The following is a 19191-nucleotide window of genomic DNA, read 5'->3' on the forward strand; positions in this document are numbered from 1 at the left end:
CACCCCCACCTCAGAACGTTAGAGTATATTGATCCGAGTCTCAGACACACGTAGAAATGGCTTGAGCATGAAGAAGAAAAGAAACAAACCCTAGGTGTGCGATGCCGTATTTATAACAGCACCCGTCAATTCCAAGTCGTAGGCGACCTAGACAGCAGTCCAACTCTCCGAGTCAAAACTCCAGAAATTGAAGGCGATTCCGATCTAGTGGAAACCTCGGCGTAATCCGAGAACAAGGTCTGCACCCACAACCTCCGAGAGGAAATTGTGCCGCAGTAAAGGACCAGGAAATCCTTGGCGATCTGCTCAACGTGAGTGCCAGCAGTAGAGATCACAGTGTCGGCCTGCAATCAGGATGCATTGGCGGCGGCGACATCGCCCCAGAATCGCTAGTTCACCCGCTCCATCATATCCGGAAGTGGTTATTACTAGTGTAGTTCCTTGCTTATCACCTTATCACCTTGATGCTTGTGAACAAAAATCCTTAGGAAAGCATGCTTATCTAAGTAGTTGATGTTTGAGATATGGTTGGAATAATATGGTCTTCGCTCTTTATTGTTTAAGTGCTTGGGAAATTTATTTGAAAATTTGGAAAACTCTTTGTGAAGCTCCTCTTTGATATGCCAAAGTCCTACCAAAAGCCATATGATGATACTTCTTGAAAACCATATACACATATGTTGTTTGTTTTTGCATTGAGCTTTGTCAAATTGTTGTGACCCTAGAAGAGAAATTTTTGTCATGCTCTCATGATCAAGATTCACGTGCACATTATATACCTCCTTGCTATTCTTCTATGAGAAGTTAGCATTATACCATCCATCCATTCCACAAAATATATGCTCCACAATGTGTATTGATCTCTCTCTCCAGTTGTTGTTATAAAAAATGAGGCATGGGCTATCAAAAAAAATATGGACACATGAAGGTCCATGTATTGGAAAAAAAAAATATGGACACATGAAGGTCCAGAAAAAAAAAGAAAAAAGGGGGACCCATAAGGTCTTGAAAAAAAAGAGAGAAGAAGAGATAGCCATGCTCTCAAAAGAATTTATATATATAGAGAGATATCATACAAAAGGAGTTTCCATTCCATCCACCACAATCCATACACGTGCACATCTTGATCTGATTGTATGATTTGTTTTTCTCTTTGGATCTAGTTTTTGACTCTGCAATATATATGATACAAGTATGCCTTATACTTCATATCCTACCTTGAGCTCCACAAATAGTCATCACTAGAAGTAGGGTGAAGAGAAGGCTAGTCAAATGCCTTGGTAAGGATATAAACACATTGAGCGATCTGAGAGAAACAAATGAGGAGCTAAGCAAGGTTTTGTTTTGAAGACTTATTGAAAAACCCCAAGCTACTTGACATGAGGAGTAGAAGTGATTTGATTCGCGACCATTCCATTCCTCAACTATCCAAGATGGCATGATAGACACTTCAAAGTTCACAAGTGCAAGGTATGGTTTGGAATATCTCTTATGCTCGCTTCATACCTTTGGAAGTCATGTTCCACCTTAGTCCTTTGTGCTTTACTCGAAGACGAGCAAAGGCTAAGTGTGGGGATGTTGTTGACGGTTACTAAGTACCAAATTTAGGCTGTCAACTCCTGCATAAATACATAAAATGTGAGCATCAACCTAGTGGTAGGGGTTTATTACTGACCAATTCCACGAGTCTTGGTAAATATTTGTATGCAGGTAAATTAAGGGAGAAAACACACTTCATGAGCAGAGAAACACACTCAACAGATCAAGGCAAAAGGCGCAACCAATCAAAGAACACGATTCAGGCTCAATTGGATCAAAAGAGGCCCATGCACCCAAGCAAACCAGTTTAGGATGGGCCGTGACCCATGGGATTAGGACAAGGGACACCAGGACAGCCCAAATTCAAAGATTGGGGGCCGTTGGTGGCAGTGGGCCGTCGGACGACCACCATGGTCGGCCGACCAGCCCACTGCACCAACCGACTTCAATCTTCAACGTGGCAGCTCCTCATTGGTCCTAGATGTCGGTTCTTGTAACACCCAGTTTATAAAAGAGCATAAACCGAGCAATCATATACGTGCCAGGATCAAGTCACACATATATACAACAGAATGATCAGTATATCATAGCACATATCATGTAAAAAGATATAATAAAGCGAATACGAATGTTATTTATTACATTAATGACAAAATGTCTGATACAGCGGAAGCGAAGTACAAATACGATAAAAGCTCTCCGAAGCTGAGCAGGGCGCCACAGGGACGTCGACTGGGAGACGAACGCCTAGAAGTCCTCGTAGTCCTGGTAGCGCTGAGCGAACTCCCTTGCGTCGGCAGGAACTGAGCAGCAGTAGAGTATCCAAGAGGAAAAAGTAGAGAAGAGGCAAGAGTGAGTACACAACTTGTACTCAACAAGTATAACACAAACTATGAGGCTCTAAGGTTGGCTGACTGACTGCATTAGCTTTTAAGTCTTGGCAAAATTTTATTAAAGCTATTTACTATAAGTTGATGAATTACCATTAACCCAGTTACATAGTAATTAATCAGAATTAAACTTGTTACTACTGCGAACCAAACCGAAACCACCAAGGTAAACCCCGAGAGGCACCTCCCTCGTCGGAAGGAGATAACCCCACTAATCAAAAGGAGGATCTGGGCCGCTCATAACCGTGAGCACGGCTAGTATACCAGTTTTACACTCTGCAAAGGTTGCACATCTTTACCCACAAGTCGTGAGCTACGCCAGTTGTTCATCACACTTCCTTAGGTGAGATGACTAGCAAACTCACTACGAGGCCGTTACAAAGAATCTCGTTGGTAAGGCGTAACCACGAAGAGTTAGATCAGCGACGATGGGGCCCACCTCCAGGGGTACAAGCACAGGTGCGCAAACCAAGCACAGACCAAGCCGGAGGAGCAGGGACCATTGAAGCTTACCACCCTTTGCCCCGCAGGTAAGTTACTCCAAACCAAAAATACCTAATTAGTAAGCCAAGACCGTCCCATTCCAGACTTGTGGTAGCGCTGTTGTCCCAGGTTGTCGCTCTATGAACCGGTCCTTATGGAGAGTGGCCAACCAAGCACTAAGCACCGTGCTGGCTCCCTAAACCATGTTTCTAACAAAAACTAATTTTTAACGAGACGTGAGCCACTCAAGCCACACAGAGGGCCACTCCCAGAATTAAGTTGCATATACCATTAATCAAATTAATTAAAAAGGAACAAGTGTGTTATAGCGCGGCACCTAGCACAACTAACCAAAATGCAACCCAAAGGATGTATATAAAGGATATAAAGTGGCTAGGAAAGTCCTTATAGGCATACAATATTAAAATGCAGTATGAAATTGTAATTAAAGTGATAGGTGGTGTTCATGTTATACTTGCCTTCCTCGTACTACTCCTGCTGCTGCTCAAAGTGGTCAGAAGACGACTGCTCCGGATACGGGTACTGGGGCTCCTCAACTGGATCAGCGTCTACTCACGAACACATGGCCAAAACAATGCACAACAACATAAACATACATGCAAACACTAAGAAACAGTATAACAATACATAAAAACAGCACACTAAACTAGTCTAAAACTATCCTACGCGTTACAACGGTCGCGTGGACATAAAGAACGCTTAAAACGGAGTTAAGACGCATAAACTAGAGTTAAAACAAGATCTAGGGGCTTATCTGCGAGAAAAACTAAGTTCTAGGGGTTTTCTACAAAAACCGATGACTAAAACATAAATAAAGGTTAGACTCAGGGGGTAGCGCATAAAAACTCAAGGGCTGGACTGCGGGTTCTATAATTGAAAATTCAGGGGCCTAAACAATAAAACCAGGGGTGGTTTTGAAATTATTTTTCCACTGGTGTGGAGCGCGGGTTCATTTTAGCAAAGCGTAGGGGGCTTTCTGCAAAACTTCCAGAGCTGACCGTTATCTTCTCTGGGTTGACTTCGGTTCGGTTCACGTGGACCGTCCGATGGAGATCGTGCGGCCTGGGCGAAAGGGGAGTGCGGGTGGCGGCGCTACCAGTGGCGCGCGGCGGCGCAAGGCGGTGAGGTCGCCGGACTTCATCAAAACAGTGATTCCGGGCTCGCCTCCTAGCGGGATTTGATCAGGAAGCGAGAGTGCGGCGCACTAAACCGATCTAGGGGCTTGGCGCAGGGCCCCGGCACGGCGGAGGCCCGGTACGGCGGTGAGACTGCGAACTCTACTGCGGCGAGCGATTACATGTCAACAGAGGGAGGAAAAAGGGAAACAAGAGCGCGCCGAGATTTCTCACCCACGTGTGAAGCTTCGGCGGTGGTCCAGAAGGTCAGAGAAGCGGCGGAGCGCGGAGTTCGCGGTGGCGCGGAGGCTCCGGTTCTGCAGGGCGGCGAAGTGCGAGGAGCGGCTGCGTGGACGCTTCCCTGGGCGTCGAGCTCCGGTGGAAGGCGGCGCGACGGTCCTTCAGAGGGACCAAGCAGGTCAGGGGGGCGGAAGCACGCCAGCAGCGTGGAATCATGGGGCGGCGGCGCTCACTTGAGACGGGTCTCGTGGAATTACCGAGCAAGCGAGCCTCGGAGTCGCGAACAAGGGGTTGGTGGCCTTCGGGGCGTCGATGCGGGGCAAGAGTGGGGACTTTCCGGGGTGGAGCTGCAGCGTGGTGACGGTTCCACGGCGGCGCAGAGGAGTGGCGCTGGGCGGGGCAAAAGCGGGGCGGATGTGCTAGGTTTTTGGGGTGGCGGCTGCGGAAGGGAGAAGAGCGCTGGGTCGCGGGGCACCAGATAAAAGGGGAGCCCGGGGATCACGGCGTGCGGGTCGGGCAGGGGATCTCCGGCGGAGATTGCGGAGGCCGTTGCCGGGCGGGATCTTGGCGGGGACGATGGGTCCGACAAGTGGGGCCGGTTGGTTAGGGACTGAGTGAGCGGGCGAGGCGAGAGCGGGCCATGAAGCGGTTCGCGCTGCGCGGGTTGAGCGGGAGAGAGGCGGGCCACGCGGTTAGGGGGTGTGCGGGTTGGGCTGTTGGGCCGTGGGGAAACGAACTGGGCCGGTGCTGGAAACTGGGCTGTGGTGGGTAGCGGGCTGGGAAGAAAAGGAAGGTTGGGCTGCCTCCGGTTTTCCTGGTTTGGGTTCTGATCACGGGAGCTGGTGGGCTGCAGGCCCGGGAGAGGAGAGGGTGGGCCGCAGGGAGAAGAGATAAAAGGGGAAGTGGGTTGGGCCGGACTGGGCTGGTTTGGGTGCTGGGTTTTGGGCCAGACTAGAGTGGGTTTGGGTTGGGTTTGATTTCTTTTCCATTTCTCTATTTTCAAACACCACTCAAACTAAGGCCATTTGAATTCAAATTCAAATTTGAATTCAAACCACACTCAAACAAATAAAATTATGCACTGGCATGAATGCACAAACAGTTAGCCCTAAAATAAATTTTAATTACTTATGCAACAAAATTAGATTAAATGCAAGCTAAGCAATTTAAATCCTTAGAAAAATTAAATAAACCAATTAAATTTATTAATAAATAGGAAATTTAAATTAGGGTGTTACAAATCCTACCCCCTTACAGGAATCTCGTCCCGAGATTCTGGGCTGGCTAGCAAAGAGATCCGGATATGTCTTCATCAACTTCTCTCCCTTCTTCTGGCGAGTCCTCCGGAAAGACATCCGGGAATTCAGACACCACGCGAATACCATCCGTGGGTCTAGCCTCTATCTGATGAAGAAAACCAGAAGGCTATGTAGCACTGACTGTCACCTCTTGGCCATCAGATGCTGACAAGTGAACTGTCCGCTGAGCACAATCAATACGGACTCCCCATCTGGTAAGGGTCTCCATGCCCAAAATGACATCTATCCCCGAGGAATCAATGACGATCAAACCGGTGCTGAATTCTGCCCCCTTTATGACAATACGAACTCTGGAGCATATAGAGCATGTGTGTATCTGGCCCCCAGGTGAGGTAACTACCATAGCTGTCCTCATACACGAAACTTGTATACGATGCTGCTCGGTAAATGACTTGGAAATGAAAGAATGAGTAGCACCGGTATCGAAAAGCACCGTAGCTGGATAAGAGTTGACCATGAATGTACCAATAACCACGTTAGGAGCCTCGGCCGCTGACTCGGCCGTCACGTGGTTCACCTTCCCCTGTCGTGGCGCCCTGGGTTGGGCTGGACGCCCCTGCTGTCCTGCATGCCGTGGAGCCTGAGGTGCTGGACAACTTTTGGCATAATGACCTTTTTGCCCGCATTTGTAGCACATGCGGTGGTGGTGAATGGCGCTACTTGGTTGACCTCCCTGTGAACTTAACGTCACATCTTGCATTATTTCTACTGCTTGCTCTTTGGACTCCTTGTGGTTGCGTGGCTGAATCACATTCATAGTGATAGTTAACCCATCAACATAATCATAGAGTGCTTGGTTCTTGACCTGTGTATCTCCAGGGCACTCATGATCCTTTCTCTTCTGGATGGCCTGTAGCTCGTCGACCGATGGACCGTCAAGGAAAAGGGAATCATCTGCTAGTTGCTCTTGACGAGACCTCTTCCTCTTTGTACTGGAGAACAACCTCTGGTTCCTCCTAGTTGCGGCTTCATCTTCAGTCGCACGAACTTGACGACAAGGAACGCCATAGAATTGGCAACACGGGCAAGTCTTCTCACCATTCTTCGGGTGGTGTGTCGTCTGAGAAGACTGACCTTGTACCGTTATTGGCTGCTCCACGGAAACTATTGCATGAATACCATCACCCATTGCACTGTCTCCAAAGGCTTTTTGTTCTGCCGGCATCTGAGCTGGGATAAAAGGAAACACAGGTTGGTAAGGTCAAGGAAGAGAGAAAAACCTCATTATCTAAAGTTTTATCTTATTAGACAACACTTCTCATGCATCATTGCTGCTAACTCCAGATAGGTGTTTACATAAATCCGAGAAAAAGGGAACTGTAGCATAACTCTTCTGCCTCGTCTGAAAGATTCTCAACTTCTCTTGTACTATCTGTAGGCCGGGGTGTCACATCCCTACCCCCTTACAGAAACCGACGTCCTCGTCGGTGAATCTTTGGATATCACCTTCTCTTCGCGCTATCCTTCTCGACGAGCAAGACAGGAGAAACCCAAGGCATGATAAGGTAGAGAGGATAGAGTGGATGGTTTTACCCCCAACGATCTAACTCGTTTTATTAATTAATTAACTTTAATTTTAAAACTGATTTTTCATTAAACAAATTTAACTACTAAACTATGCAATCATTCAAAAATCCAAATCAAACATGTAGCATAATAACAAGCAGACAATTTTCACGACTTAGCCGAGTTTAACATCCGACTCGACTAACCACAACGCGTCGCGGAACGTGCTATCGTATTACTATAAAAGGGTCACCTAGCTGATATTCATGGTGGTCAGATGACTGATTCAGGCCAAAATCTACGAAAACTATTTTCAGAGAGAGAAATCAAGGCAAGACGGGTAAAAGTTCATAGAATTCAAGGGGTATAATAGTAAAATAGTTTCAGCAGACAAGGATTGGAGAGAAGAAGTCCTAAAACTCGACCAGTTCTATCTAGGCTTCATCCTACAGTCGATACAGCTCTGATACCACTCTGTAACACCCGGTTTATAAAAGAGCATAAACCGAGCAATCATATACGTGCCAGGATCAAGTCACACGTATATACAATAGAATGATCAGTATATCATAGCACATATCACGTCAAAAGATATAATAAAGCAAATACGAATGTTATTTATTACATTAATGACAAAATGTCTGATACAGCGGAAGCGAAGTACAAATACGATAAAAGCTTTCCGAAGCTGAGCAGGGCGCCACAGGGACGTCGACTGGGAGACGAATGCCTAGAAGTCCTCGTAGTCCTGGTAGCACTGAGCAAACTCCCTTGCGTCGGCAGGAACTGAGCAGCAGTAGAGTATCCAAGAGGAAAAAGTAGAGAAGAGGCAAGAGTGAGTACACAACTTGTACTCAACAAGTATAACACAAACTATGAGGCTCTAAGGTTGGCTGACTGACTGCATTAGCTTTTAAGTCTTGGCAAAATTTTATTAAAGCTATTTACTATAAGTTGATGAATTACCATTAACCCAGTTACATAGTAATTAATCAGAATTAAACATGTCACTATTACGAACCAAACCGAAACCACCAAGGTAAACCCCGAGAGGCACCTCCCTCGTCGGAAGGAGATAACCCCACTAATCAAAAGGAGGATCTGGGCCGCTCATAACTGTGAGCACGGCTAGTATACCAGTTTTACACTCTGCAGAGGTTGCACATCTTTACCCACAAGTCGTGAGCTACGCCAGTTGTTCATCACACTTCCTTAGGTGAGATGACTAGCAAACTCACTACGAGGCCGTTACAAAGAATCTCGTTGGTAAGGCGTAACCGCGAAGAGTTAGATCAGCGACGATGGGGCCCACCTCCAGGGTACAAGCACAGGTGCGCAAACCAAGCACAGACCAAGCCGGAGGAGCAGGGACCATTGAAGCTTACCACCCTTTGCCCCGCAGGTAAGTTACTCCAAACCAAAAAGACCTAATTAGTAAGCCAAGATCGTCCCATTCCAGTCTTGTGGTAGCGCTGTTGTCCCAGGTTGCCGCTCTATGAACCGGTCCTTATGGAGAGTGGCCAACCAAGCACTAAGCACCGTGCTGGCCCCCTAAACCATGTTTCTAACAAAAACTAATTTTTAACGAGACGTGAGCCACTCAAGCCACACAGAGGGCCACTCCCAGAATTAAGTTGCATATACCATTAATCAAATTAATTAAAAAGGAACAAGTGTGTTATAGCGCGGCCCCTAGCACAACTAACTAAAATGCAACCCAAAGGATGTATATAAAGGATATAAAGTGGCTAGGAAAGTCCTTATAGGCATACAGTATTAAAATGCAGTATGAAATTGTAATTAAAGTGATAGGTGGTGTTCATGTTATACTTGCCTTCCTCATACTGCTCCTGCTGCTGCTCAAAGTGGTCAGAAGACGGCTGCTCCGGATACGGGTACTGGGGCTCCTCAACTGGATCAGCGTCTACTCACGAACACATGGCCAAAACAATGCACAACAACATAAACATACATGCAAACAAATGCTAACACTAAGAAACAGTATGACAATACATAAAAACAGCACACTAAACTAGTCTAAAACTATCCTACATGTTACAACGGTCGCGTGGACATAAAGAACGCTTAAAACGGAGTTAAGACGCATAAACTAGAGTTAAAACAAGATCTAGGGGCTTATCTGCGAGAAAAACTAAGTTCCAGGGGTTTTCTACAAAAAACGAGGACTAAAACATAAATAAAGGTTAGACTCAGGGGCTAGCGCATAAAAACTCAAGGGCTGGACTGCGGGTTCTATAATTGAAAAACTCAGGGGCCTAAACAATAAAACCAGGGGTGGTTTTGAAATTATTTTTCCACTGGTGTGGAGCGCGGGTTCATTTTAGCAAAGCGTAGGGGGCTTTCTGCAAAACTTCCAGAGCTGACCGTTATCTTCTCTGGGTTGACTTCGGTTCGGTTCACACGGACCGTCCGATGGAGATCGTGCGGCCTGGGCGAAAGGGGAGTGCGGGCGGCGGCGCTACCAGTGGCGCGCGGCGGCGCAAGGCGGTGAGGTCACCGGACTTCATCAAAACAGTGATTCCGGGCTCGCCTTCTAGCGGGATTTGGTCAGGAAGCGAGAGCGCGGCGCACTAAATCGATCTAGGGGCTTGGCGTAGGGCCACAGCACGGCGGAGGCCCGGTACGGCGGTGAGACGGCGAACTCTACTGCGGCGAGCGATTACACGTCAACAGAGGGAGGAAAAAGGGAAACAGGAGCGCGCCGAGATTTCTCACCCACGTGCGAAGCTTTGGCGGTGGTCCAGAAGGTCAGAGAAGCGGCGGAGCGCGGAGTTCGCGGTGGCGCGGCGGCTCCGGTTCTGCAGGGTGGCGAAGTGCGAGGAGTGGCTGCGTGGACGCTTCCCTGGGCGTCGAGCTCCGGTGGAAGGCGGCGCGACGGTCCTGCAGAGGGACCAAGCAGGTCAGGGGGGCGGAAGCACGCCAGCAGCGTGGAATCATCGGGTGGTGGCGCTCACTTGAGACGGGCCCCGTGGAATTACCGAGCAAGCGAGCCTCGGAGTCGCGAACAAGGGGTTGGTGGCCTTCGGGGCGTCGATGCGGGGCAAGAGTGGGGACTTTCCGGGGTGGAGCTGCAGCGTGGTGACGGTTCCACGGTGGCGCAGAGGAGTGGCACTGGGCGGGGCAAAAGCGGGGCGGATGTGCTAGGTTTTTGGGGTGGCGGCTGCGGATGGGAGAAGAGCGCAGGGTCGCGGGGCACCAGATAAAAGGGGAGCCCGGGGATCACGGCGTGCGGGTCGGGCAGGGGATCTCCGGCGGGGATTGCAGAGGCCGTTGCCGGGCGAGATCTCGGCGGGGATGATGGGTCTGACAAGTGGGGCCGGTGGTCAGGGACTGAGTGAGCGGGCGAGGCGAGAGCGGGCCGTGAAGCGGTTCGCGCTGCGCGGGTTGAGCGGGAGAGAGGCGGGCCACGCGGGGAGGGGGTGTGCGGGTTGGGTTGTTGGGCCGCGGGGAAACGAACTGGGCCGGTGCTGGAAACTGGGCTGTGGTGGGTAGCGGGCTGGGAAGAAAAGGAAGGTTGGGCTGCCTCCGGTTTTCCTGGTTTGGGTTCTGATCACAGGAGCTGGTGGGCTGCAGGCCCGGGAGAGGAGGGGGTGGGCCGCAGGGAGAAGAGATAAAAAGGGGAAGTGGGTTGGGCCGGACTGGGCTGGTTTGGGTGCTGGGTTTTGGGCCAGACTAGAGTGGGTTTGGGTTGGGTTTGATTTATTTTCCATTTCTCTATTTTCAAACACCACTCAAACTAAGGCCATTTGAATTCAAATTCAAATTTGAATTCAAACCACACTCAAACAAATAAAATTATGCACTGGCATGAATGCACAAACAGTTAGCCCTAAAATAAATTTTAATTACTTATGCAACAAAATTAGATTAAATGCAAGCTAAGCAATTTAAATCCTTAGAAAAATTAAATAAACCAATTAAATTTATTAATAAATAGGAAATTTAAATTAGGGTGTTACAGTTCTTCTAGGATCTCCAGCTGAAACCGACCTTGCTACCCGTGGCTCCCTCCTATAAATATGAGAGGAGTGGGGTAAGAATCAAGAGACCACCAAGTTGGGTTTCACATCCATCAAGTGCTCAACTTCAAGCCTTCTCTTGGTTTAGAGTTGTCTTAGTGTAGGGAGAGGGTAGAGGTACTCAGGAGGGGCGCCGGTCTTTGGCGCTCTTCTCCATTTTGTACCTCTACGAGAGTGAGGGAGTAGTTCGGGAGAAATGCCGGGGTGTCGGCACTCTGCCCCAGCTTGTACCTCTGCGGATGCTGCTACATTCTTTGGGTTTAGTAAGTATTCGTGGTTCTTATCTCTAGTTTCATACTTGGTATAGTAAATACTAGCAGTGCTTGTAGTTGAGTGAGACCAGTTCTCTTACTCGCGGGTTCGTCGCTCTGTATTCATACAGAGTGCTATAGTTTGCTATGGGACATCATACGTAGTTAGACTGCAATAGTAATCAGTAGCATAGACGTGATGTCTAGGCTAAGGGTTATCCTTCGTTTGCCTTATATCCCACAGTTTGTTAGAGGTAAGCCATAGGTGGTGATAGCCCCATTGGTCCTCCGTAGTCCTCCACGTTCGGATATAGCGTAGAGCTGTTGGCCGGAGTCGACTGGCAGACCAGTTGTAAGCCAGTGCCCGAAGCGAGTATTGTGGCCGAGAGATCGACCTTTAACTCAGCAGTAGCACTATCTTAGGAATCCTCTCTCCGCTTCTACCTATCTTGGTGTGTCCCTGGACAGAATAGAATAGAAGAGAGTGCACACATGTTCCCTGTGGATTTGATAACCCTTGGGATACTTTGAGGTGAAAGCTACAATGGTATCCGTGTACTTGCGGATTTATTCATGATGCTAAAATACCACACAACCAGTAAGCATCATAACGTCCAACAAAGTGGGTGCCATCAGTCCATGGCCGAAGGTGAAAGCATTTAGAGTATCCGACCAAAAATATGAAGTCGATATTAGCATCGGATTATTCGTAGTCATCTCTGATAGGGACAAGGTGAGGCATTGCCCTATGTCATTGGTGTACCAATCGGCTTGGTGCAATGCAGACAAATGATTGAACCAGTTCCTCCATCCAGGGGTGGGGTTTGGCCATGATCTGAATGTCTGAGACCAATCTGGATTCATATTGGCAATTTTGAAAGGGATCCTATTGGTTTCCAAAATTAATGAAGTCTATCGGGTCTGGATCACCCATAGGTCCTAAATAGATCATGCCAGGTTGATCTACCATTGGGATAATTGTATTGCTCCTAAGATTCTAGAGGGAAGGAAGAAAAATAATAAGATGAAGAACAAGAACGAAAATGGCAGAAGGGATGAACAGTAGAAAACATTGTACCTGGGGAATCTCAGTAAGAGAAGCCATTGCTGAAGAAGGTTGAATCGTGGATGCCGCAGAGGGGGGAAATCTTGATTCCGATGGGGGCACACTACTCGAGATCTCGAGAGCTGTGGAGCAGATTCTTGAAGAGAGAGAAAAGGGAAGGGTGCTAAAGAAGTGCCAGCGGAGAAGAAGATGGAATGGGTGGAATGAGATATTTATAGTATTTGCTCTCGGGGGCGTAATGGAGAATTGCTGCGCCGCCCGCACGGGGCATGAGGGATGGGTTGAACCTTGTTCGGAGGATTGGTTCGAGAAAGCAATCATGACTGGAGCAGATTTCGGAGCAAAAGGATATATTACTCCAAAACTGGGGGGCATGTGTTGATACCATTTTTTAACATGTGTCAAGATAAATGATGGTGTCACTAGTATTAGAAGAGGCCAAAATGGCACAGTATGGGATCAGCCGATAAAATGGCAGCCGATGGGCCAGGAGAATATTCCCATTTGGAGGGAACTGATGCGTGGGATTTAGGAGTCAGCCGATGATGCCATTGCCGATGAGTTGAAGGGTTATTCTAGATTTGATCAGATTCTAGCGATTCGGTCGTAATTTGGTTTAGTTTATTTAGGTAATCTTTTTACTTTTTAGCCAAGATATGTATTTGTCATAATCAGCTAGGACTAGTTAGCTTAAGCTATAAATATCAGTTGTACGGGACCTAAAAAGGTCGATACACATCCAATAAACAAAACTTTACAATTTTCTTGCAATTTACTTTCAGTCGTCAACTTCGCTATTTACTTTTTCTGCAAGTTCTTTCAAGCTGATCAGGGACATTTCACACTCAGCGACTTGATTTGTTGGTAAGTGTTCATTTTACCGAGTAAATCTGAGCTTTAGCTTCCGGGCGTATCGCTGTTGCTTCGTTCAGATCTATTCAAAAGTTATCAAATTCATCTGGCTTTGACTTCTGGCGCATCGCTGTTTTCTCGTCTAGATTTATTCACAAATCATTGATATTTGCTAGAATTATCGATTTTTCATGTATTTTTAGCCTTTATCAGATTTACCTGCCTTGAAACACGTGTAATCAGCTGTGGTTTTAGTAATATTGTCGTAATATATAGAGCAGATTTAGATCTATTTCAAGCATTATCAAGTAGTTTTATTTGAGTTACACATCCGTAGCTTTTGTATTGTTATGCGCGTGAAATCGGCTGCCCAAGCCGATTTGTCGCTTTCTGTATTGGGCGAGATATGTTGATATGCTCGCCTATTTTGTACTTGCATTAGTTATATCTTGTTGTTTCCTGCATCGGCAAAGCTTGCCGATACGCTATATGAGAGATATTCGGAAAATCAGCTGATACACTCTCAGATTTAACGATTTTCGATTTCTTGTAAATTCTAACGATTTTCGATTTCTTGTAAATTTACAGGTCAAATTGACTGGCACGCTTAGTTTAAATTCTGAAACTTGGTGAACGGTGCTTTCAGATTCCAGTGTGTTGATTTTTTGCCTCAACAATATCCTACGACACGAATGTACCATTGCTTCGCTTCCTCTGAAAGGGAGAAAGGAAACAACTTCCATTTAAGAGTTTCGTGTGTCATGCGTGAAATTTTCAAGCATGAGCACACTTGCTCAAACTCGTGCAGATGATGGTAGGGATTTTCGCAATCCCTTCCTGAAAAGGAATTTTCTTGAACTAAGGCTATAAAGCCTGAGCTAAGTTCATAGCTGGTAGAAAGAATTGGGTCAGCGGGAGACGCTAGCTCATAGAACTCGTTCTTGGATGAAGAGAGCTGTTGAAAGGATAGCTGCTCCATGGGTAACGGGGGTTAAGGTAGAAGTAAAGAAAAAGAAAAGAAAAAGAAAAAGATACGAGGATGACTGGGTCTGAAGATAATGTAGCTACTGTTCCCCGGCAATGGCGCCAGAAAGCTTGTTGGTACTTTGTAATGCCACGAATAAAATCTGCAAGCACAGGGATACCGGTATAGCTTTCACCCAGGAGTATTCCAGGGTATCGTATCCACCGAGGAACATGAGTACACTATCTACGGGTTCAGGCTCATCCAAGGACACACACTGGCGTAGGAGGGATAGGACAGAGAGGACTTCCTAAGATTTAGAATCTATGTTTAGAGGAAGAGATACTTCGCCTTATACTTCGAGCTACCGGTTTTGACTGGCTTATGCAAGCCAGTAGCTCCAGTAATAATGCTCTATTCGATATCCGAATGTGGAGGGTTACTAGGGTTCGAACAGGGCTTTCACCACCCGCCGGCTACCTCTACAAACCGTGGGAGTATAAGACAAATGAGTAGTAAAGTCTAGCCTAGACACCACATCTACGCTATTCTGTACTAATCCTCACCATGGCCAAGATTATCCTTCTCTATCCGGAGTCTTAAACTAGGATCAAATGCTACTCTAAGCATATACTCAATTAATATAAGGCAGAAGAAATAACTTACAACTAAACTCTAATTCTAAATAGGAAAGTCTCGAACACTTACAACCGAATAAGCATCTGTCGAGGTACAAGCGGAGAAGAGTGCCGATGTGACAGCCTAGGTAATTAAAATGCTAATAAAGAGGAATTAAACCTGTCATCATGCATCATTAACCAAGAATAATCAAAGTAGTTGCATGTATGTGTGGGTGTGCATTTAAAATGCATCCTTTATATGTTGCTAAGCATGCTTTTCACTCTCACCATGAGATGACAAATAAAATGCATCAAAATGCATCCTAGTTGATGTTGGAAATTTTGCCAGAAGAATTGGATTTCAAATTAATAGCAGTCACATGAAATGACGATTTAATTCAAAAACATCGTAAATAGGTGTTGAAAGTAACTTTTAAAATATTGCTTGAACAAACTTTTGCCTAAACTCAAAGTTGTAGGTTTTCAAGTGTCGAACAACTTTCATGTTCCAAGTTTTTCAAGTTGCCACACATAAATGGAAGAAAAATTTGAATCTCGAAGCGTATATGACATTTTCAAACACACCCGAGTTTCAAATCTTAACTTTCAAATGAAGCTTCAAACTAAAAAATGCCTGAAACGAAAGTTTTAGTATTTTGAATTTTGAACAACTTTCGTATTCAAACTTTTTTGAGTTTCAATGTAAATTTTGGAGAAAAATTCAGTCAAATACAGTTTGACTTCTCTCTTCTCTCTCCCCCCTCTCCCCTGTTCCTACCCGGCGAGCAGAGCAGCTGCGCCACGCGGAAGGGCATCCCTGCCGGCGACGAGCCGCGCCAAGGATGTTGCCCCAACCAGCCCGCACTAAGCCACCGCCCCGTCCCTCGCCTCGGCCACGTCTCAGCCATGCGCAAGCCATCCCGGCGCACCGCGCGCGGCCTTGCCGGCCACCACGACGAGCGCCGCGCCCTCACCCCGTGTCCCTCCCCTACAGAACTCCTCCCCTCCCTTATGTGCTCCGCAGCTGCTCCTCCATATCCCCTCTCCACTCCCCTTCCCTCCCAAACCCATCCAGCCTCGCCTACTGCACAGAAAAGCCGCCGCCGCGACCTCCTTGGCCGCCGCCGGCTAGGCTGCCACGGAGTCCTCTCGTCCGCCCATCCTCGCCCCCAACAGAACCCAGGAATGGAATCCCCACCTCACATCGAAGCACCTCGACCCGAGCCCGTCGCCCAGTGGTTGCCGGAGTAGCGCCGCCGCCACCCAGACCCGCCGCCGCCCCTTGCTGCCGCCGGCAAGCCCATCTACGGCCACCTCCATGCACACCGAGGCTACCCACAGGTTCCCCTTGCCCTTCTCTAGCTTTTCCCCCACTTCTCCCTCGATGCCGTGGACCACCGTCGCCGGATTTCGGCAAGGAACCGCCGTCCCTGTTCTGTACCCCGGCGAAGGGATTCCATGCAATTAGTTTAAGGATTCTAGGGGCCTGTGTGCAAAAGTTCATCTCCTTGTTGTTTTTCAAAAACAGCGAACTTGTAAAATCGATATAAATTCGTAGAAAACTCCTAAAAATTCAAACTCAAATGTTCTGTGTTCCTGGTGAATAGATCTACCACTTTTGTTACATGCACTTTATCTTTTGATCAATAGTTTTTGCTTTATTAAAATACAAAGAATAAATAGCTTTTATTGTATCTCAAATTGTATCCACTGCATGTCCACCATTTTTTGTCAGTATGTTGAATACTATGAGAGTAGACTTGTGTGAAAATTTGGTGGCTAGTTGATGTGGTAGAACCACCTGAATTATCCTGGCTCAAGTGCGTTGGCCATCACCATAAAGGCAACACCGACACAAACGCACTTCAAACGGAACAATTCTTGGTCTGTCGGGTAACGTCCCGATACAACCACAGGTTCTCGGATCGAACAAGCATACCCTGCACGAAGGCGAGTCCAGAGATATTACAACCACATATTTTACAACACTTGCATAGTAGTTATTACAAGAAGTTTAAAACATTATTACAGATCCAAACTTAGTAAAGCATTATACAAGACATAAGTTTCATGTTCAGAGTTTAAGCAGCGGAAAGAAAACTCGACGGCTACAACACGTCACAAAAGTATACCAAGCTATCCCAAGCAAGGTATCACTCATCGGGGTCATTGCCGGCCGAAGACCGATCCCACTCTACGGACCAGCCAGGAGGCAAAGAGCAGGGCCAAGACAGACTAGCGATCTGGTCCTCAAAACTCATACCTGAAAAAGGTTTCAACAGCAAGGCTGAGTATTCTAATACTCAGCAAGACTTAACCGTCAACGGATATACTTAGTCCACCTAGCTAGACTATGCAGGGTTTTGTAGGCTCTGGTTTTTCTTTTGCTGAAAAGCAATAAAGAGTAGGTCCTTACTTTTAAATTTTAGCTTCCAAGATTCTAGTTGATTAACCATTCTATGTAAGCAACTACTTATAATCAACCATGGTAGAACTTTAGTCAAACATCAAGATTGATCATAATGATATTACTCTTGTTACTCTGTGTGGCAAAGGGATCAAGCAGTCCCAAACTGTGAGAAGCGGACAATTCGAATTGAATTTGTTAACCTGGCCAGGCAGACCTAACACACACGTTTGGAACACCGTCGGGTCATTCCCAAACAACTGTTTACCTTTCATTCCGACCTGTGGATAGGGTCACTCTCCCCGACTACAGGGCACCATCTTCCTCCCTGTAGCTGCGGTGTTGCGCAACATAAACATAAATAAAAACCTATCTCTAAGAGAGAGTGAAAGGTATATCCACTCACCGGTCCGATCGTCTACTAGGCTTATCGCGTACCATATTTACGGCAGGTGGCTAGTACGTTCAAAAACTTAACCACCGCTACCACACACCGCGACCTTAGCAAGTTCATCAACATAGACGGGGTCTCACACAAGGTCATGATATCGAACACGACCCCGTCCGTCGTCCTTATATTGATAGCAGAAAGTAAACAAGCAATTCCTATAGAGCTCGCGAGTGATAGGCAATCACTCGACTTTTACCGGTCCTATAAGCTTAGCAATTATTCGAACTCAGGTCTAGTGTTCAGTACATAGGTTTCTAGGATCATGCATCTAGGGTTTCAATACAAATCCTAAGAATTGTAAATGCACAAGTAAGTAATAACGATAAATTGTAATAATTTGAAATACTGGGTTATGTCCAGGGCTTGCCTTCGCGATAGTCTCTAATTAGATTAGCCTTGGGCTCTTCCGGACTTTGGTCCGGGTCTTCGGTTAGTACAGTGGCGTTCACCTAGGCTTCTGGATCACCTTCTTCGGACTCCGGGATCAACTCGTACGTCCCGTCCGCTAAAACAGTCGTATCTATATGTGATGCAAGAAACGGTATTATAAACACACACTTCATAATAAAGTTGCAATTTAAAAGATAACAAACATAACTAAGCATATGGGCAATCGTTTATAGAGTAGTTATTTAACATTGCCTACTACACAAAACAATATGATTAACCTCACAAGACAACTTGATTAACTTGACAAAGTAAGTTTTAGTTAACTCACATAGTATTTAAAACATGGTTCGCTAAGAATTGAGTAACTCAGAATACAATCAGCATTTAAATGCAAAAAAATTACGTCAAACAGGTAGTACAGAGAGAAATCTACCCTGAACATTTCATGCCATTTCATGCAGCCAATTATTCAGAATAAATCATTCACTCAGACAGCACCAAGAATAACATTAAATTCTACATATTAAACTAGAGCAAAACAGAAGCTATAAATTTAACAGCAAACCAACATAGTGCTAACTAAGCTCCTGTAATTTTTTCATGATTTTATCTGGAAACAATTAATTCTGATAAAAAGAACAAAACTAGCATTAACAAATCAAGATTCATTTTTAACTTCTGTTCTAGACATGATCTATGGCTCAACCTTCATGGACAAGTTGATATCTTCAAAATGAACACTCAGAAATATTTGCATGATTTATCATGAACAGAAACTATTTACCATAATTAACATCTACTTAATAAGCATTAAATTAAAGAAATAGCCAAACAGATCGAAAATTTCTAAACCTTGGGCAACAGCAAGGTTTTAGTAACCTGTAAGCACAAAAAAAGTTTCACACTCAGAACTCTAATATTTCTACCAGCACAAATATATTAGCATAACTAGTAGATCAAGGAATCTTGAAACTTTGACCAAGCTAATGATGTCAAATAGGCTTCAAATTTTTACCAGACACTAGTAATATTGCAAG

The sequence above is a fragment of the Panicum virgatum genome, chromosome 9K (assembly GCF_016808335.1).
Source record: "Panicum virgatum strain AP13 chromosome 9K, P.virgatum_v5, whole genome shotgun sequence".
Taxonomy (NCBI): domain Eukaryota; kingdom Viridiplantae; phylum Streptophyta; class Magnoliopsida; order Poales; family Poaceae; genus Panicum; species Panicum virgatum.